Below are 22,618 nucleotides of genomic sequence, written 5' to 3'. Positions count from 1 at the left end.
TTTTTAATTTAAAATTCAATCCCTTAATACAATGCTTAGCAAACAGTCAAGCATTTTATAGCTCTAAAAACATTTACCACTAATAAAGTGAAAAAACAAAAATATAAATTGGTGTTTGATTAGTTTTTCAAAGGAATATTTGTCATCCTAAACTTTTAATTGTTAAGAAATAAGAAATATTATTTTTCTATACCAATCGAAATATATTTGAAATTAAGTTAAAAGTAAGTTATTTAAGGCGTTTTTAGCTATTCAAATCGAAAGAATTCCAGTAAGACAATGAGCTGAAATGCTGCTGTCTTTTAATTAATTGGTAGTAATAAAGGCAAGGCATGATTTTTGAAGAGTAAGGTTTTACCACGAATGGAACTAATTTAAGTGTTAACAAATGCAACGTATTTAAACCTATTTCTCGCTGACGTGATGCAAAAATTATCCTTAAAAAAAGTGGTTCTGAGTTTCCATATAAGTTTATAACTTATTATGTGACTACCAATTTAGATTCAAATACATTCCAAATCAGTAATTTCAGATCAAAATATCGTTTTTCAAGAGCTCTATCTCCTGATTCACCACTGCTCGAACTTTCATGTTTATTTAATTTAATTTTTTAACGGTTGAACAGCCGACCCAATTCTGAGTTTATGACTATCAAGGTTCAACTCCATAGCCTTGTAGTTTCATTCCCAATCCTGAACTCCTGGATCGAGTATTGGGACAAACTAACCTTCGTGGAGGACTTTTCGAGGGAAGTAATCCGCATTTGCGTTACATGGAGAGGTAAGCCACGAAAACCAACCATTGTCAGTCCAACGACAAGGTGACTCTAACCCACCATCCGTCTACCACTGAGGATATTTTTAGTCAGCCCTATGATTGCTGGGAGCATAATTCGCATCAACCAGCCACTGCTGAGATTCGGATGGCAAACGCTCTATCTCCTGAACCACTGCTGCTAAATGGAGACAAAACAATGAAGAACCATTACTGCCACTTTTTACTTTTTTGAAAAAAAGGAAATTATCCTTCTAAAAGGACGCTAGAAGGAAATAGGTTAAATAGATCGGTGATTAATTGAAATCGATGTCCTGATTTATCAGGACAGAAATTTCTGCTTTATCAGGAATTCCCTGAACGCTAAGCTGAAATAGGATAAATAGATCGGTCTTTAATGGGTTAAAACTGCTGTCCTGATTTATCAGGACAGAAATTCATGCTTTATCATAAATTCTTTGAATTTATTTAATTAATTTCTTAATCTTAATTTACTCCTGTATATTAATCTAAATTTCGATATAGTTACAGACAAACTATTTTTTTTTTACAAACTATTTTGTAACATACTATTTCTTCAAAACCTATAAACCTTTCTTCTAATTAACTTTTTCGAACTTCAAACAACAAAAATTATGCTATCGTACTTACTTAGAAAGGAAGTTATTTTTATAAACTCCAAGCCATCATTTGAACTTAGAATTCGAGCTAAGTTGACAGTTGAGGATTATGTAACACTTTATAACAATTTGAAACAATGAAACAGACAAAATCACAAGACGGTCGACTGAGCAAGCGTCTAATGATAGCCTTTTTTATTACCAAGCAATTTTGGCCAAGCAAATAGGAATGCAAAATTTATCTCCTCATGAATATCAATGAATTGATTTGTGAGAAACACTGTCAAACTCTTTTTTAGAGGTAAAGCAAGAGTGATTTTTTTAATCAATAATACACAGCGTTTGACAGAATATCACTCGAGCTTTACATTTTCGGTAAAACCCACTAATTTTTGGTTGATTTTGGTTGAATGAAACATTGAATAATCTGTTATAACCAGCCGCCTCATTAAATAGAAAAAACAACTTTCCACATTTTGATTAGGAAGACGATAATTTAGACATCTATTATATTCACCTACTTATTTTTCTTTCCTTTTTCGTAACTGTTTGATTTGTATTGTTCTCTCTATTTTGGAAGACACAAGTTAAATTTTTTTAAACAATTCCACGACGATTTTTTTAATATTTATTTTGTCCATGGCTAAGAATGTGCTTCTAAGAAAATGAATACAGATTGAAACACGCGTTTGGACAATTTACTTAGCTGTTGAGTTCCAGTCTCCCAATGAGGTGATCCGGGTACGAATCTCAATCATAGCTGGTCGATACGAATTCCCGCACCCGAGTCGCACCGACCACAGTGCTGCCATAAATTATCCTCAGTGGTAGACGAATTATAGGTGAGAATCCCCTTGTTATCAGGCTAATCGTGTGAGGTGTTCGTGGTATTTCTCACCATGTAACACAAATGCGGGTTAGTTCCACCAAAAAGTCCCCCACGAAAGCAAATTTCTCCTTATACTCGATCCAGGAGTGCTGGATTGGGTTCAAATTTACAAGACTACGAAGTTGAACATCGGTAGTCGTGAACTCAAAATTCGGTCGTCTCTTCAACGACGGTTGTAAAATAAAATAAAATTGGACTTAACTAAAAATGCGCGTTAATGAAACTGGACAAAGCATGGATGTTAGTGGTTCAAATTTTATCGAAGAACCCCAAGTTTCACAACTAACTACAACCTAAGTTACTCTTGCAAGAAGCTCGAACCAAATCAATATGAAAACTTGCGTTGTATTTTTTAAAACTTTGACGAAAAAAATTCACAAATTTTAGCTTGAGAAATGCAATGTTCACCTCAGTAGTTTGACGAGTGGTATCAAGTACTGTCTATTTTTCTTATTAGTCATGTTCTTCTTCTTAAACGCGCCATTTTTTTCACAAATGCATTTCGAGACATGTCTATTTTCTTCAATACTCGTTTTAACCGATCCATTTTTGTTCAACGTCACATTAATTAATTATTTGATTGATTAATTATTTGATTGATTAATTATTGAATCATTTAATTAATTATTTCTTAACGTCCATTTTTTAAATAGCTCATTTTAAGGTATATCCATTTCTTCAAAAATACATTTCGAGCTATATCTATTTTCTTCACTACACGTTTTGACCTGTCCATTTCTTTTCTACCGCTTCCGTACCCATTGTTTTAAAAGCACAATTCATATTAGAGCCAAAATAATAAGTTCTTCGACAAATTTTAATCTTAACCTTCTACATCATATTTTGTCCTTTAAAAAAGCACATACTCTATACTTTCTGAAATTACAAGGATTTTATTGTTTATTAAACTATTAGTAAGCCGTTTGGGTTTTAAACCAGCTTGTTAAGCCGGCAAACTATTTTTTCGCAATTAATTATTTTCAATGAACTATTCTGATCAAGCGCAAACTTCGTAGCAATTTTTTTATCATTTTAAAAGTAAAGTTTTTGTTTTATTGAATCAATGTTGTACTATTTCTCAAAATATCATATCTATCATTTTTTTTTCTTCTTATTGCGTATAATTAATAGTTCTCAACGTCTGCTGAGCAGGTATTATCGAATAATTTTAGTTTCAAGCATTAAAACATAAATAACCATACCAACGAAATCAAAAATCATCATGAACTGGTAAATTTTCATCCTACAAATAAAAGTATTATCAACATTATTTTTTTTAAAAAATTTCCCCATATACAATTTAGGAGTTGCACTTAAGTTGCACTTAAAAGCAATAGATGGCGTTAGTGGTTAAAATACCTGAAGTAAATTCCTTTGGAGGGATTAGAATACCTGTAAAATATTTTTCCTATCTGAAGTTATTAAGAAACTATTTAAGATTCCAAATTATTTTATTTATTTTTTAGGCAGGAAATATCAATGTTACAAAAATATTTCCCGGGATCACAGATAATTTTTTTTAAAATTGTAGATAAAAATTATCATAAAAAGTATTAGTTCGAAACAACTTTTGAAGGATTCTTTTTTTATAATATTGAATTTAGTTTTAAATTTTTTTTAACTTAAAAACTGAATTCGATTGGATATTTGAAACTAAATTGAAAAACTGCAATTGAATTTAAGGTTAAGAGTACATTTGAGAGGAAAAAAATACTAAAAACTACTTTTGCTTATTTTTTCCTACGTATGGTTTTCGTATTAGAGAATATATACTCGTAACACAATTAGTGTATTGGTGCTTAATGTATCTTTAAATTAAAATTACATACAAATGTAGTTTGCAAAAAAAAATGGAACCGTTTACCATTTGTTTCAAACATCATAAATAATTAAATATATTATGACTTTTAAAATCATAGAATTATATTGAGGTTTTTAAATAAGATGCGAGTTGTAATTCGATATGGTTTTCATTAGAACTCCGTATTTTTATTTCCCTTTTCAAATAATAACTTTAATTAAACAAATAAGAACTTTATTAAAATTAAGTGTACCAAATGTTTGAAGGGAAAAAACATACATATAAGAATGTAGTATATTTTCGTTTCATTTTAAAGTACAAAGTTGATCATTACTAAATTTAAACAAAGCAAAATTAAACAAAAATACATTAACAAAGTATTTCAGAGTCTACAGCAATCATTTTATTTTTAAACTATGTATTTTTAAAAATATACAAATCTTAATAGCAGCAATCTTTTTAACACTTTCTCTAGCAATGAAATATTTTTAATTGTGATACTCGTTTAAATATAGTAGGATATAAATAATCACAAAAATATAATTGAGAAATTATCTTACGAAAAAAAATTCTACATATATAATTGGAAGCCTTTTATCCAAATTTTGCTTCTATTGAAGAAATTGTGCAATAAAACTAAAATTATAGGTAAAATTAAAAGAAATTTTTTTTATACAGTATATGTATATATTTATTATTAAGTTAGTCAACCGGGATGTAAACTTAAAATAATGGAATATTGAATGACAAATTTCAATAACTATAATTTATTCCGTTAGTTTAATATATAATTAGTTTAATATATTAATCTACTTACATATTAATTTAATTATTACTTTACTTAAAAAATGCTTAAATGATATGTTCCTTTCTTAGAATATAATAATATATCCAGATAAAAAATATAATATAACCAATTATCATAATGTATATTCTGTATTATCATGCACCATTTTATTTCTTATGTGGACCAAGAGTTAAACGCTTAATAAGACAATGCTTTTCCCATGCAATGTAAAAAATTCCGGATCAAATTACGGTATAAAGTACCAGTACTTTGAGTGCATCATCCGTAAAATCCAGTTTACCCTTAAAATATTATACAGTAATTTTAAGTTATGTTTACTTAATTATAGTGATTCAGTGACTTTAAAGTAATTATTACCGTAAAAAATTACAATTTATCAGATTTTTTTTTTTTTGTTCCTTAACAAGTTACAGTAAAAATGAATTTTACAATAAAAAGTACCGACAGTTTGAGTGCCGGTACTTTTTACCGTAATCTGATCAGGAATTTTTTAGTCTATGCTTTGTTATAATTTAATTTTATGATGTTGAAATCTTCAGTTTTTGTCATATGAACATAAATCCATGCAATGTTTGAATACCAGTTAACATAATTATGATAAGCAGAATATATTCATATTTATAATGTGCTGAGTGGTATAATATTTACGATGAACTGATTGCTAGGACATGCATAATGCACTCAGAGGCGTAATATAAATGACAAGCTAAGCGCCATTAATTCATAACGCGCTTAGTGACATTATATTCTTATTTCACCAATTTTTACATTTTGTTTACTATTGTATTAAAAATAATTTCACCATTTACGTTAATTTTGAAATATTTATATTTTATCCAAAAGGAAAATATATTTTAACTCGATTTTTTCTTCATTATGGCGTTTTAATAAATTTTTCTGTCTAAATTTTACTTTAATTTTATATAAGCAGTTTGTACCAAAATTTACTAATGAAATAATAAGTCTTATATGTCTTTATGGAATTAAGAAACCTTTACTACTACCGTTTTTCAGAAATTAAAAAAACATCAGAAAATAAAAACTTTAAAAATGGGCACTTCATTCTAATAACTCCCCCTTCCAAAAAAATAAGATGCGAGTTAGATTCTTTTGTTACACATTGACAACTCTTATTAGATAATTCCTTGTAACTCTTTATTTGGTGTACAAATAAGTTATACCACTCCTTCTTATATTTACAAGTGTATATTTATAAGTTTTCTTTTAGTTACTATTAATAGTCATACATCATGTTTAATAAGTTTCTATGGCATATTTAATATATTGCATTTAATCAACTCAATCGTCATAATTTATTAATTCAATTTTGCAGCGTGATAACTATACATTATTTTCTATCCCTTATTCATAATTCTGATATCATGATATTTGATGTATATCCTTAATGCTAACTTTTTGCACTCAGAAACGCTTGGATTTAATAGTCTTTTATTGATTTATCTTTAAATATTTATTGATTAAAAGAAGATAAAAAGCAAGATACTAACGTGTAGATAATATCATGGCATCAAATTACTAAACGAAGAGGATTCAGTCAAAAATAATTACCTCTTGGTGTATATTCTCAACAATGTGCTAAAATGACCAACAATAAATCAAAAGCGAAACTCCAAGCTGTTGCATAAAAGGGAAAAGTGTCAGGTTAGCTTGATATATATGCTGCGATATATTATTAAGGAGTTTCAATCGGTGTTAAGTGAGATTTGTAGCATTATAATATCTGACTAGTATTTCAGTTGAAATAATACTTTCATTTCTGTCAATAAAAAAAAATCTGGTTTCAAAATTAGCTTTGACGCTTCAAATTGTGCTAAAAAATATTGTTTTACTTAGAAGTTGTTTTAACCAAAACAGCTCTTATTGATTCGCATCATAGGAAGAATCAATTATTAGGATTGAGAATTAAAAAAACTTATTGAGAAAGAATGACATATTGCATTTCGATGTTTTTTTTTCTTTTTTGTGAATAAATAAATAAGAAATGGGGTGAAAAAAATTTGCCTGGTTTTCAATCAATTTCTGCTGTCATTATAGTTATTGAAATTCTTCTTAACATTTGCATAGCTTTATTTTTATTGTAAACAAATTACAAAAATATGTAGTTTAAAACATATTATTTAAGCATAATAATAGGTATTAAATTAAAAAGTTTTTCAAATTTATGGGCGAAAAAAGCATATAAAATTTCAGTCATTTAATAAGAGAATGAAATATTGAATATAGCTATCTAATGTAAGAAAATTACTTACGTTTTTCTATTATTTATTTAAAAGTATCTGTATTTGTTTGTATCTGCATGGTTTTTAAAATAGAAATGAAAACAAGTAAAAAGAAATTCTGTATGATGGAATGTAGGAACTATATGTTTTTTTAAAGCTCATTTCCTATTTTTGATAAATCTGCTTCAACTAAACCAGCTACATTCCGTAAGATTCTTAAATATTTTTTAACTGATTTTTTCATTGACATTTTAACCAGAAAAAAACTAAGCTTGTCAAAATGTATTTAAATATTTCTCAGTCAAACTTGAAATGAGGATTATGCAAAAATATTCAATAACATATTCATCATAACATTACGCTTTGTAAGCTTAATAACTGCAGTGAAACATACTACACTTTTTTCGAACATATGTAAAATTAAGACCATATAATTCTGCCGTATAAAATTGAGACCGTATAAGACCATCCAAATGGATATTTTCATCGATTTATATAAATCTCTAATCATATTGACGCCAAAAAGAAAGTTTTGAAAAGTACATTACCCTTTTTTATACGATTTTATTTTTTAAATCAAGCTTCATAAAAATAAACATAAATAAAATCTATCGAAGACAAAAATTTTATGCCTTAATTTATTTTTTAAAAAAGGCGTGAGCCAGAAATAAACCGAAATTGCACTAATTTTTTTAAATATGTTTTGCTTTGCCATCGAGGCAGTTTTAGAAATTTCACTTTGCAATTTTTTCTTCATGGGAGAAAAAAAAAACCAAATTATAATAAAATTTAGTTACGCTTGACAAATAGAAATTTTTTTTCTGATAAATAGCAATATAAAGATTCATCCGAGGAGAGAAAAAATTTGCAACTGTTACTTAAGTGTTAAAAGTAATGAATTTTGAGAGGTTATAACATAATTATTATATAAACTTTAAACCAACATTCCAAAGGCTGAAAATACGCTAGATAAGTTATGAAAAGGAGAAAATTGCTTCTTTAATCATAGGTAAAAATATAAATGAGATTTTAGAAAATATGATGTTCATAAAGCAAGTTATTTATATTACATAAAGCAAGTTCATAAAACAAGTTAAGTCAAATTATAATTAAAATTTAGTTACGTTTGACAAATAGAAATTTTTTTTCTGATAAATAGCAACATAAAGATTCATCCGGTGAGAGAAAAAATTTGCAACTGTTATTTAAATGTTAAAAGTAAGGAACTTCGAGAGGTTATAATATAATTATTATATAACCTTTAAACCAACATTCCAAGGGCTAAAAATACGCTAGATAAGTTATGAAAAGGGGAAAATTGCTTCTTTAATCATAGGTAAAAATATAAATGAGGTTTTAGAAAATATGATGCTCATAAAACAAGCTACTTTGAAAGGTCATCCCAAATATTGATCACTAAGATTTCTCAGAAACAATTTATTAATTATCATTTCCGATGTTCTCGCTTATTATTGTGGTTAAAACTTTATAACTACACCTGACTAATTAATAACAAAGTTAAACATACTCTCCAGTAATATCTGAGAAACGCTAATTGTTGAAAACTTGGAGGATATAAATTTTCTGATGTCGCTAAAACCCAATCTAGATGATTGTTCCTCGCTTGAGATTGATGCAGCAGAAACGCCTACGAAACTCTCGGTTGGATGAGAGAAAATTAACTAGGATTATTAAAGCAGTTTTGCTCGGAGTAGTGTATCATTTGAGCCGCAAGCAAGCTTTGAATCATTAATCCGAAAATTCGGAAACAAAAGTCGTTTGAGATGGCTAGCTCGATTAAGATGCGGAAGAGTTTTGTTAAAATTCATAATGTTAATTGTAACTATTATGTACTGCTTTGATAATTGCTTAGACACATTACATGCCTTTTGGAAGAGTGATTTTCTTTAATATTATTTAAAATATCTGAAGACAAACCTTTTACTGAGTTCGATAATCTCAATTCGAGATGACGTTCATTTGTGTCTCTAGCATTTCAGTATACGCATCGCGCAATATTCCATTTAAAAACAAAATTTGGGATAAAAATATTCTAGGGAAATTAAAATGCAGTTCATTCAAATACATGCATAAAAGGCTCATTGATCAGTTTTTATATGAAAGATGAATTCAAACAATTTAACATATAAGTGCGAAAAAAAAAAAGAAATGAAAATTATAGATATTGAAAGATAACTTCTAAATTATTTTTATTTGTTTTATTTGTTCACCAATTTGAAAGTTAAATTGACATCGGAAACAAAATATATAAACTAGATCAAGAATTGCTAAAAGTATAGTTGAGGGATTAAAAAAATAAAAATAACGTGTTCGGGTAGTATGATGTTGTACTATCCAAGTCCAAGTTACATAAAAGGGCAAGTTCATGCAGTAAGTTTCAAAAGTTTTAAAAGAAAAATAAAATTTCAAAATTAATCTAAGTTATATCAAAGAAATTTTAAAACGATTATGTCAAATAACAGCTATCGTTTGAAAGCAAAAGAGCAGAAAAAAGAAAATTGTATAAATTTTAAAATTCATTTGAAAATTAATTATTTATTTAAATATAGCAGAAAGTCATTGTTCCACTATTTTTCTTTTCTATTTACTATTCTTTCTGAAAAGAGGCAAATGACTATGTTTTACAGTGATGGTAAATGCAAAGTCAATGTTATTAGAAAAAAAAAAAGGATTTTTAACGATGTATTGTTGTTTTCTTCCCCCCTCTGGTACTTTATCTAATCCAAAGAGCAGGAATTAGAAAGGCAAGTCAAAACATTTCAAGAATTTGACGAAATCATTTTAAGTCTTAGATTTTAAAATACGGATGGATTCTTAAATCAAGGATAAGAAATGGTTTTTAAAAAAACCTGCTTCATTCTTTCTAAGTTAACTACAACTGTCCTTTAAATAACACTAGAATTCAATTGATGGAAATACACTTCGTAGTTCTCTCTACCGATATACTTTGCCAAGTTACTTTTCGATATTTAAAATGATTTTACTCTCTCAGAAATAAAACTTTCATTTTTGACGATTCCGCAATCCTTTAGCTATATTGCATTAATTTCGATAATTGTTTCGGCACGAAATCACGCGATTTGCAACGAAACTCTCAATTATATGACAAAAATGTTACCTCATGTATTTGAATATTAACTGAAGTGACGTATTGTTAATTAGAATAACGAATCTAGGGCCGGGAGAGCCTGGTTGGCAGGGTACTGGGCCTGATGCACGTTACTAATGGTGAATGATACATGTTAAATCTGTTAGGTCACAAAGTCCTTCATGTTCCCATAGCAAATCATACCTCTGGGGGTACTGATCCTGGAATTTCATTGTCTTCTGTATTGGTTCAAAATCATGAGGCTATGGAATTAAACATTAGTATTCGTAAAAACAAAATTGGGTCGGCTGTTCAACGACGGTTATAAAATAAAATCACAAATCTAGGATGAAAACTAACCGACCGAAAATAAAGTGACGAAATAATTACCGGCCGAATAATGGATGAACATTACATTCTTGAAAATCTTATTTTTCTAATAACATAGACTTAACATTTACCATCACTGTAAAACAGAGTAATTTTACATTTTTATGAAAGAATAATAAAGAGAAAAGAAAAGTAGTGGTGGTCAAGGAGTAGTATCAGTAAGATCCAGAGTTCGAATCCCGCTTCGGTCATTCTAGCGTTGTTACGGGGACATTAATGCTGCCCTCAACGAAGTGATTATTAGAGAATTTAAGGCACTTTCTTTTATTTATTATTATTTTTTTTTGGGGGGGGGACAATAAAATTAAATATTTCTCTACTATTGACGAAATTTGATTCCTCGAAGAAGTAACAATATTTATTTCGTCACTTTGACAAAATTTTCGGTCGGAGCACATACAAGGAAACAGTTTCGTCAAAAATGAATTAAAATTTCCTGAAATTTGAGTATCCATTTTTTTCACTGTATTAGTCAATCATGAATCATTAATAATTAAGCTTTCGTTTGAATTGATTAAGTGGTCCATTTTAAAATAATAAATCAGAAAAAGGTCATATTAACTTGTTAAAATATGATCCTAGGTAATATAAGTAATTTTAATGATATTCCTTTATTTACTCTATTATCCAAGATTTAATTTGAGAAAGTATATTACCCAGAGAAAACTATTGACAAAATTATATATTTGTTTATTCATCGGATTCGTGAATCGAATAAACTTAGTATCGTGAACTTCTTCCAAAACACATGAATATTGATTTTTATGCCAAAACTTATAAATCTTATTTTGTAGGTTTGAATAAATTTATAAATTATTAGATAATTCTATATTGGCTTTACTTGAAGATAGTTTTTTAAATTTTTGCTGCTATATATATATAAAATAAATTTTGAAATTTACGTGAAACCATTCACAGAATTCATCCGAAATATTGTCGTAAGATTTAAATGAAGTTCCTCTCACCGTAAATCAAACTACAAATTTATAGATTTTAGTATTACGGCATATCTAACTTTCACGTAATATTGAAAATAAATATTTTTAGATTATTCAAAATTGCAAATACCAATATTTTATGTAGCAATAAAATGACATTTGCAAAGATCATATTTTTTATTTTTTTGTTATTTTTTTATGACTAATTGATAGGTTTAATAATTTTGCATAAGTCACAGGGTTCAGAGCAATAAGCCACATTTTCAAATTGTTTGAAAGACCTTTTAGAAAAAGAGAAAAAAACACGAATTTCATATAGGTAACAATATGTTTCGGTGTATAGTTATGTTACTTAGTGCATGGAAAATCCAAAAGTTTGTGTAACATCTATTTGGAAAAGAAACAGAGGAGCAAATAGGAGTAAAAGATTTCACATTTGGAGCCAAACCTTTTAATTATGAATAAATTTTAAATTATATTTTACTTTATTATATGCCCTAGTTAGTTGGCATTTATTAATCCTTCGAATTAAGATCGAATTATTTTGTCAAAGACTAGATGACTGGTAAATAGTGACTGTAAATAGTCATTAATTTATTCTTTCTGAAAGCGAACTATGTTTTGACTATCATTTAAGAAAATCATTCCTTATTACCAAGCAAGTATAGCAGAAAATTCAATCAGTATAAATAAATATTATCTTGTCTAGAATAATGACTTTTGGAATTTCGAACAATCCTATATTCATCATCCTCCCCCTTTGTGCTGGTGCCAAAATGGAAAGTTATTATTTAAAATGAATTCAAGAACTTAAATTACCTATTTCTAATCCTTAATGTTAACAACTATGAATTTATTCAACAAAAAATAATAAATGAATTAGATACAAATAAATATATAAATAAATAATGGTCATAGCATGCATGGATTCGCATTTCGGTCATGACTAGTACTATTCCAAGCTGTATCAATCACACTGCTCGCATAATAAGTAATATTTTTCTATATCAGATTTGTATTAGTATCGGTAGATCCATCTGAGATTTTCAAGGTTTTCTTTTCGCTGTAACGCAAATGCGAGTTAGTTTCACTTCTAATCATTAATTCCAACCATTATCAATTTATTAAAAAAACGGATTAAATACAAATAAATAAATAATGATAAAGACACATAGTAAGCATAAGTTTGAATCTTGGTCATGAATAGTACTGCTACCAACTGTATCAATCACACTTCTGACATAATAAGTATCTCATTCTAGGTCAGATTTGTATTGGTATCGCCAGATCAGTCTGACATTTTCAAGGTTTTCTTTTAGATGTAACGCACATGTAGGTTAATTTCACTCAAAAAGTTTACTGCAAAAGTGAGTTCATTTTTTTTATATTTTCAAAAATATGATTAATTTATAAAGGTTTAAAAGCTGTAACTTTATTTCTAGAATAAAGAAAACAAAACATCTTCAGTTAAAACTTAGTAGAGTACTCTTAGGAGCCCCTATCCTTTGTTTAATGCCGGTACTCTAAACTGGTTTAAAAAACCAGCTCATGCTTTTAAATAGAGAATGTCTTCTCCTGATAAGAAAGACAGCTTTTTGATAAAAGTCCGCTCTAAGTTAAAGAGACTGAATGAATAGCTTGTTGAGATAAACGTAAATGATCTCGATTGGTGGTCAAATAAAATCCATTGCATTTTAAAACCTCAAGTCATTGACTTGACGTAGCTCGAAAAAGCTTCTATGTGATTGCCTTTTATACCTGCTAAGATAGAAAATCGTGCCAGAGATTTAACGATAGTGTTTCTTTTAAAATACGCTTTTCATGTTAAGACCTTGAATGGCAAATTAATAGAGAGAAATATCATCAAGGATATAACCGCCTATGATTAAGATATCAGATTCAGCTCGTACGATTGTAATGGGAGAACTGTATTAGCATTAAAAGTGGATTTCGTTATAATTTCGATATTTTAACCACTTTGGAAGATGTTTCTATCTTTAAATTTCTCGAAAGTGATATCGAGAAAATGGTGGTTTTATCTAAGTATATTGTAACAGGTTTCTGTTACATATCGTTACAGAGTTAAACTTTGAAAATGATATCATCAAATAAAGAAACTCGTTGCAGAAATCTCACTAGACCCTTGACCTCAATACATTTTAAAGTTTTTTGAGATGCTGCACATCAAGTCCTTCAACACTGAGTTTAAAAAAGTACTGTCAAAACTACCTGAATAAGGAAAAAATTATCGTATTTCTGAGTCTTTGAGAACACCAAAAGGCTTCGTAATTTTCATCGAAGAGCTTTGATAATGATTTTGGTAAAATTAGCTGGTAAAATTTTGGTAAAATGAAATATGGCTTTGTAGTATGTGATAAAATTTGGTATATGTGATTTTATCATGAATTTTATCATGATAAAATCTTGATAATCATGGTACTAAATCATGATGAAATCATGGTAATTTCATCATGATACCATAGAGCAAGGTATTAGATTCGGTAAAATTTACATTTCAGTTTTGCATTTTTTATAGTGTCTGGTAATAAGAACTATAATTCTGAAAAGCAGAATTTATGGTAAATCGTTAACCAAAAATGGAAAAATTTCTAAATTAATGATTTATATACCGTATATTTTTGTTTTATTGATCGGAATAATGGTTTTGTTAGATGTACTATCATTGCCATATAGTACGTTTGTATAGGAGGAATTTTTTTCCCCCATACGATATACAAATTGAATTACATAAAAAAAATCTACTTAGTTAAGGATTTCATTGTTCTTTATCTAAAAAAAGTTTATGACTTAATTCATTCATAAAACCAATAAAGTAAATTTTTTAAACATTTTAAAGGGACACAAGTTCTAAAATTTTTTTCTGAGATTTAGTGAGGGTTAGATTTTGATGTGCGCAGTCTCAGTTTAAATTCTGTATTATTTATTTAGTTAAAAAATATTACTTTCCCTTTTCTCAATCGAATAAACATACAATATAATTTTAAAAAAATTTATTCTATCATATGATATGAATTATGTACATAATCCTAAAAGTAGAATAAAAATTTAATATTCAAAATCATTAAGACAATTTTACTTAATTTGGGAAATTAACAAAAATATCTTCAAATAAAAGATTTGATCTAAATTAATTTAGGAAAAGTTTGATTCATTAAATTGTATAATGAAGCTCAAAAGTAAAGTTAAATAATATATGTCAGAAAAAAACTTCATTTAGGATTTATTTATAAGCCTTCGATTCAATGTAAAAAAAAAAACTTCACATAATTTAAATATACATTGTAACATCATAAAACAAATTCTATCGATATTAATGCGGTTTAATATTGATCTTAGAAACTTTAAAACCATCAATCAATTTTTAAAAAAAATATTTTGAAAACCATCTGTTACGCATCCCACAAACCAATCTCTTTTTAGATCAAAATACAGTAAAAAAATAAATGAACAAAATAGTTAATTGATTTGAAAATAATTTTACTCAATAACGACAAAATATGGCGGAAAATTGAAATTTTCTTTGATGTTTTCTGTAAAACTCGATAGAAGGAGCTTCTTCATATCTGTTTGAAACAAGTTTTCTCTATTCAAAAAGGAAACGGGAGGTTTCTCCCACCCCCTATCTTCAACCCATTTCGAACCCTATTGTAATCAAAGGAGAGGCTAACGATTTCGATTATAAGAACTCAAAATTATTGCTTGCCAGATATTTAGTCGATATATTTCTATGCCATTAGCAACAACACAAACTGTTTACTTAGTTGAAGCTGCATTTTAAACATCAGATGGGCCCCAACTATTGATTATGTTCCCTTCGAAGAATAAACGCCAAAAGTTTTCTCTTCTTCGAAAACTAATGTTTTCTGCTTGTGTTATTGATTTATCGATTTACAGAAGACATACACAAAACAGAAAGAAAGGGAAAAAATGTTACTACAAAACAATGTTTTCTTCGGAGATTTTAAATCGGAAAAGAACGGAGTTGAGTTGTTTCCGGGAAGCAACGAATTTGAATGTTCGGATCCAGAAAAACATAAATCTGGGAGAAAGAAGAGGGTATTTTTTATTACACTAATTACTTAGGAGTTGTTTGGGGAAAAAAATAATAATGACTCCGTGTAGCTAACACGTTTTGGTAATACTAAAAAGCCATAAAATCAAAAAACACCGGAAATAAAAAAAAATTAATTACTATTTTATTTGGGGAAGAACGGTAAAACAGGTGTAAGGGGAAAAAGTTTTCAAATAGCGGCTTATAGCAAAGATCATTACACGGTGAACTGGTCAGCTTTGTTGTATCAGAAATATTTTTGCTTTCAAACTCTATCTAACATAATGGCTTCGAAGTTGTTTTGCAAGAGACACATTTTCATTATATTCTGGAGAAAAAAAAAGTTCGAGGGGAAATAATCAAGCTGAAAAGAACGGAATAAGGCTGCGTTTTTTAATACAATCGGAATTTTAATTCTCTTCACATTTTATGCAAATTTGACGGCTAAATTTGTATCAAAAATTATTTCTACCGAAATGGTATGGTTGATTCAAGCTGGAATGAGTCAGTAAAAAAAAATTTAAAAAAAAAAAAGTTTTTTGGTGTAGTAACAAATAATGATTTAAACATAGAATGTACGCATAAAGTTCATAATGACTTCGAAGTTGTTTTTCAAGCTGCACATTTTCATTATATTCTGGTTAAAAAAGTTGAAGGGGAAATAATCACGCTGAAAAGAGCGAAATAAGGCTGCGCTTTTTTTCAAGATTCTGCAAATTCATTTGAAATTATAATTATTTTTACATTATATACGAATTTTACGTCTAACTTCGGATCAAAAAATACTTCTACCGAGTTGGCTTGGCTGGTTCTGGTTGGAATGAGTCAGTAAAAAAAAAAAATATTATTTGGTGTCATAACAAATTTTAAGCATATAATTTACATATCAAATTCATGATGACTTCAAAGTTGTCTTTCAAGATCCACATTTTCATTATATTCTGGTGAAAAAATTAAAAGAAAAATAATAAAGCTAAAAAAAAAAAAATAGTATAAGACCGCGTTTCTTTTAATACGTTCAGAATTTTAAATATTTTCACATTTTATTCGAATTTGACGCCTGAACTCGTATTAAAAATTACTTCTACTGAGATAGATGAGTCAGTAAAAAAAAACTTATTTGATGTCATAACAAATGATTATTTAAATAATGAGCTCCTAAAATTCATACATTAAATTATTTTCTAATAAATTTTTCACTTGAATATAAAAAAAAAAAGTCGCATTAATATCACAAGATCAGTATGTCACTTAAGCAATTCATGAATTTTATGACTTTTTCACTTTTCTTAAATATTTCGATTGATTCAAAGAAAAAAAAATGCAGTAACATAAACAAGCGTTTCGATTATTTATTTTCTTTCTTCGGTATTTGTTTATTTAGAATAAAATTTGCCATCGGATTACATTGTAAAAAATTATTATTACGGTTTAAAGTATCAATACTTAGGGTACATAATCCGTAAAATCCATTTTACCGTATAATGCATTTTTACTGTAAAATCTTATACAGTGATTTTACGATGAAAAATAACGGTATATCAGATTTTTTTTCCGTTAATTTAAAAAAAAAATTTATCTGGAATTTTTTACAATGCAGAGCCTGTAATAGAAATATTACTGTGAATTTCTCATATATGCTAAATGCCGTCATTTTCCTTTAACTATCGATAGTTGAAAAAGTGGTGAAAATACAAAATATTTGTTAAATATCAAACAGAGAAATAAATTCTGGTAAAATTATCGAACGGTATGGTAATAACATTTCTAAAAAAACCAAAATTCTGGTTAATAAAACCAGAGCTTCTTTTTCTTCTTTAACTCATTCTAATTACCATACATTTAGTAAAAAATACAAAATTGAAAAGTAAATTGAACCAAATAAATGACTTTTTATGCCATTCTCTAAGGGTATCATGATGAACTTACCAAATATTACCACATTCGCCCACACACACATATCACACATTATAAAACCATATTTCATTGTCAGTTTCACCAAAATCATTACAAAAACGCCATGATAAAAATTAGCTAGGTTTTTAGTGTTTCCGTATACTCAGAATCACGGTAAATTTTTACCGTGTTTTGATAGTTTTAATAATTCTTTTTTCCCGTTGCATTATTTCGCACATATACCAGCAAACTTTGATACTAAATATAGTAAATATTGACTAAACAATTGTTACCATTATTTCTGTTGCGAATGTTAAATATCGACATTTGCCATTGTAAGAGAGAATCTATGATATTAAAAAAAATATTCACACCTGAGTGTCTATATTTGTAATCTCGGAGTAATAAAAACTTATTAGTAGGAATTATTAAGCAAAATATGTTGAAAAATATTACTAGAAAAAGTAAAAATTAATATTCATAAATTTTGTAATCGATATATGAATTTTGTAATCGTATGTCCAAAATCGATTGAATATTAATATTTTCCGGTAAATACTGCGAAATATTTGTTAAATATCACCACTTCGCACATATTACATCAAATTTGCGCTTTAAACATGCATTGATATAAAATGTTGGACAAAAATTATTTCTAGCATTATTTACCACTTACAAAGCTGTTATCAGTGCATGCTTAATATCAACTGTTATCAGTTTTAAACAAAAATCATGATGTTTAACAAACATTTCTGACTTTCACTAACTTCACAAATACTTTCCAATTTTGGACTTTCTCAGGAACATAATGATATTATTCGGAATTATTATAAGCTGAAAATATGCGAAAAATATTACACGGAAAAGTAAAAGTTCATATTAAGTTAGATGTGTATGTTATCGTTATTGCCATAGCATTCACACAAGGATTGAATGTACGAAATATGTAATAAATATCACCATTTCACAATTACGAGCTCAAAACATGACATTCAAGCCTACATTGATGGTAAATATTGAAATACAAATCCTTTTTCGCTGTGTAGTAGTCATTATTTCTCATTTATAACATTAACACCACACTGAGAAAAAAAATATGTTTACTTTTATCGTGTTTATTAAAAGGGAACATGAAAAAGCTCGGTATTTTTACCGAAATGGGATATGAAAGAATTGGGTAAATATAGCAAAATTTAGTGATTTTTATCATGATTTAAACCAAGGCATAAAAACCACTTATTCGGTTAAATTTACATATCAGTTTTGATTTTTTTTACAAAATGTTTGGTACCAAGAACTATAATTTTGAAAACCAGAATTTCCCGTAAACTGTGGCTACTATGAACGGTAAAATTACCAAATGAATGGTTTATATGGAGGTGAGTTGCATGGATAAGAAGCACTGGCATTTGTCAGCTGTTGAGGCAGCCATGGCCTGCAAGGGGCTGTTGCGCAGACAAAGAAGAAGATGGTTTACAAATATAAAATATTTTGGTTTTATTACCAGATTTATGTTTTTTAAACCAGAAATGACAGTATCATACAATACGGTAATTTTACCAATGATAGAAAATAATAATTAATAATGATAATTAAAATAATTAACAAATATTTCGGACTTTCGCTAAGGAATCCATATGAATGCCAACATTCACATTTTTCAGTACATTACCGTAACAGGGACATAATTATATGACTCGGAATTACTAAGTAAAAATGCTGAAGATGATTACTATATAAAAAAAAAAAGGTATTAAATAGAAATCTTACCAAACGAATGCCAAGCCGAAGTGAAGACTGCACAGTCTCCGACTCTTCAAATTTGTGGTTTACTCCAAGAAAAGAGAAACACGTTTACAATTTGACCTTTATCTTGCCTTACTTCCCCATTTTTCCCCTTTTAACCGGGATAGTACCTCAGTTGGTCAAGCAAGGCGGCAATTTTGTCTGAGACAAGAGATGATTTCGTTGTTCGTGAGAAAGTGTGGAAAATGTTTGGGTGTGACGAATTAACAACCAGTCGTCTACACCGTTTATCCTTCATTCATATTTTAAGGGACCGAATAAAAATACATATAAATTAAAAGAAAATACAAAATGTATGTTTACGGGTCTTTTTAAATTAAAGTGCGTTACTGTTATTGCAGAACTTTACAGGACTGTATCAGTTAAGCAAATTGTTATGTTTATGTTATGTACCATTAACTAGAGCAAATTTGTCAGGTTTTCAATCATTTTTAGCGCAATAAAAAGTATCTGAAACCAAAACAATGATGACATAGTATTTTTCGGTATTATAAAATAGCTTTTTCTTCAATTGTTTAGTTATTAGTATTTACTATTTATATTTGTTTAGCTTCAGCTCTCAGGGTGCCAAAAATTCCTGAATTAAAAATCTGCCAAACTTGCCCTGGTTAAGTATTATAGAAATTTATTTTAATAACCTGCACGTTTTTAACTGAAATATAGTTACAATCGGGAAAACATTGGCTTTCATCGTTTGGGAATAAAAAGATTTAGAGTTTTAGAAGGATTTAATAATGGGAATTTAATAAAGTAGAATTCAATTTTTTCTTAGAAATACATTTTTGATAAGATATATTGTATACTTCTTTAGTAGTAGTTTTTAGATAGAGAATCGAAAATAAGCGAAAATACAGATTTAGACTGCCTTATTTCCTTGGGAAGAAAATAAAATAAAAATAGTCATTAACTAATTCATAAATTAAATGAATAAATTCATCAACTCTATAGTATGAAGAAAAAGTTCTGCATAGTGAAAACTTTAATGATATGCTAATTTGATTTAGATAAATAGAGACAGCTTTACTAAGTTTATAAAGTACTTATTTTGGAGCCCTGAACTAAATAATAGCAAAAGAAATTTTTTTAATCGCCGAATTGATAATTCATTTATCACGTCTGATTATCTCTTTTTTCGGATCATTTTCTCTCTCTTATCTCTCTGACTTTTTTTGCGAAAACACTTTTAAAAATCATTTTATATACGGAAAAAAATTGCTTTTTTACCCAAGATAATACTTTTATAAAAATTTTTTGCAATTAAATAAAAATTGTATTCTAATCCGAGTTGATTCGGGTTTAATGCAATTTAGCCTCGGAAGTCAAGTTTTAAACTTAGCAAATTAAATACAATGATAATTTTAAAAGTTAAAAAAAAATCGAAAATTTTCCTATTACTCTTTTCAATATTAGTTTTCTGTAGTACAAATTTTACGTAAACCTAATCATAAAAAAAATAATTAAATAAATTTTTAAAAAAGAGACGAAAAGTCCTGTAAGCATTTTTAAGATAGGAGGGATTATTATGCTAATAAAAACTGATATTCTACTTTATTTCAACCAGGAAATTGCGATCTATGAATTTATTTATCTTTCTGATGAGTTGTCGATTTCTATTATGCGTAAGTCAATATTTTTCCGTTCATTCGCAATGACTATGAAGAATCGTGTAAGGCTCAACTGTTTTTTTTAGCAAACATTATTAGACATATGAAATTACATATTGTTCAGTCTCGATTTTTTCAATGCGGTACATATTTAGAATTAAGGTGCATTCTTAAAACTTCAATATTCTTTGGTAAGTTTCGATACTATTTTTTAAAATTTCCATGACCCTCTCTTTCTTTACAAAACTGTTTCACAAGTGCTGTTATGATACCATATTATGCTTCAAAAATCATGTAACTCATTACACAATTAGAGTAAAAGCAATTGATATTTAAAAGATATATTTTTTTTATCGTTTTAAACAAAAGAAAAGCTACTTTAAGTTAAAATCTTTCATAAGTCACACAAACATAAAAATATTACAAAAACAAAATATAACATCAAATACTTATTAACTTATTGTGAAATTTTAGCGTTTAATTATTATTACTATTATTATTATTATTATTGTAATTGAAAAAATGCCTAAAAATAATCTTAATTGCTGATCACTATTTCTTGTACCATGTCGAAAGCACAGAATTTTTTCCCTCAAGTATTTATTATCTTTGTAAAGTTATTGAATAAATAAAGAGTTAGTCGCTTTTTCAAAACAGTTATTAATAAGAGTTAGTTATAATACAATAAATTATAAAATTTTTACCCGACACAATTTAAATGAAGACAATTGTTAGAAAATAAAATTGCAAACCATCCGACACATAATCAAACAGCATCTTTTATTTTGAAATATAAATGTAATAGTTAATCTCTTTGTTTATTTATGCGTATGAAAGAAATTAATAATAGAAGTTTCATTTGATTATATTTCAAGCATTGAATTTAGAGAGATACTTATAAAATATTTAAATTGCTACTAGGGTGACAAAAATATTTAAGCTTAAAGTAAAATAGGCTAAAATTTATGTTTAAATGCTTAATTACATTTTCACACTTAATTTTTATGCATTATTTTATATTTAGTTTCATGTAAAAATAATATTTCGCTCTATAATTAAACGAATCGGATAGTATTTATTTGTATACGCAACAAGAAAAAACTTTCAGGAGAATACTATGCAATAGAAAATATATTTTAGTGGTTTTATATTGTACAAACCATATTTGAAAGATTTTCATTAAAAAAAATATATTATATAGTATATTTTGGTGATATCAGCGTATTTTTTTTTTATCTTGGGACAAAAAAGTGTATAATGTTTTATACTAAAGAATATAATGATCGCAAAGTTCCTATTTTTATTTAATGAGAATAAAGTTCCAAATAAAAACGTTAAAATTTCTTTTCGAGATGTTTCTTTAGTTGTATTGCTTAAGAATAATTAAAATCATTAACAAAAATATTGATCAACATTGAAATTTAATTTGATATTCATCAATAGAAATATAAGATAACTTACATTTACTTTTAAATTTATTTCTATTTTTTTTTGCAAATTCAAACGTTTTACCATATGCTTAACCATATGTTTACCATATGCTCAGTCGTAAAAGAGAAGCATTATGTTGCAATTTACTTCAAATTTAGCACCTTACTAAAGTTGTAACAAATTTTAACCTTAGGTGTATTTACAAGAGCCAAGGTTCGTGGAGTCAAGTACGGTTTAAAT

General features: G+C 27.8%; 1 protein-coding gene and 1 long non-coding RNA gene across 10 annotated transcripts in view; one reads left to right on the top strand and one right to left on the bottom strand.

Annotated features, from left to right (window-relative positions):
- LOC107447498 (homeotic protein antennapedia) overlaps nt 1-22,618 on the top strand; it is a 212,723-nt gene that overhangs the window by 98,098 nt on the left and 92,007 nt on the right. The window lies entirely within an intron of this gene.
- The window catches only part of LOC107447499 (uncharacterized), a 167,899-nt gene that overhangs the window by 124,514 nt on the left and 20,767 nt on the right, over nt 1-22,618 (bottom strand). For 2 of the 8 annotated variants that reach the window (XR_011638314.1, XR_006224761.2), the window contains exon 1: nt 19,308-19,488. The exons of 3 other annotated variants lie outside the window; for them this stretch is intronic. This is a non-coding gene — a long non-coding RNA (uncharacterized lncRNA). Of the gene's footprint in view, nt 1-19,307; nt 19,489-22,618 lie in introns of those variants that run through there. 3 more of the 8 variants (XR_006224763.2, XR_006224765.2, XR_006224759.2) reach the window with 2 other exon arrangements.

The sequence above is a fragment of the Parasteatoda tepidariorum genome, chromosome X2, assembly GCF_043381705.1.
Source record: "Parasteatoda tepidariorum isolate YZ-2023 chromosome X2, CAS_Ptep_4.0, whole genome shotgun sequence".
Lineage (NCBI taxonomy): Eukaryota > Metazoa > Arthropoda > Arachnida > Araneae > Theridiidae > Parasteatoda > Parasteatoda tepidariorum.
The sequence above is the reverse complement of the archived record's forward strand: the minus strand, read 5'-3'. Positions and strand labels throughout refer to the sequence as shown.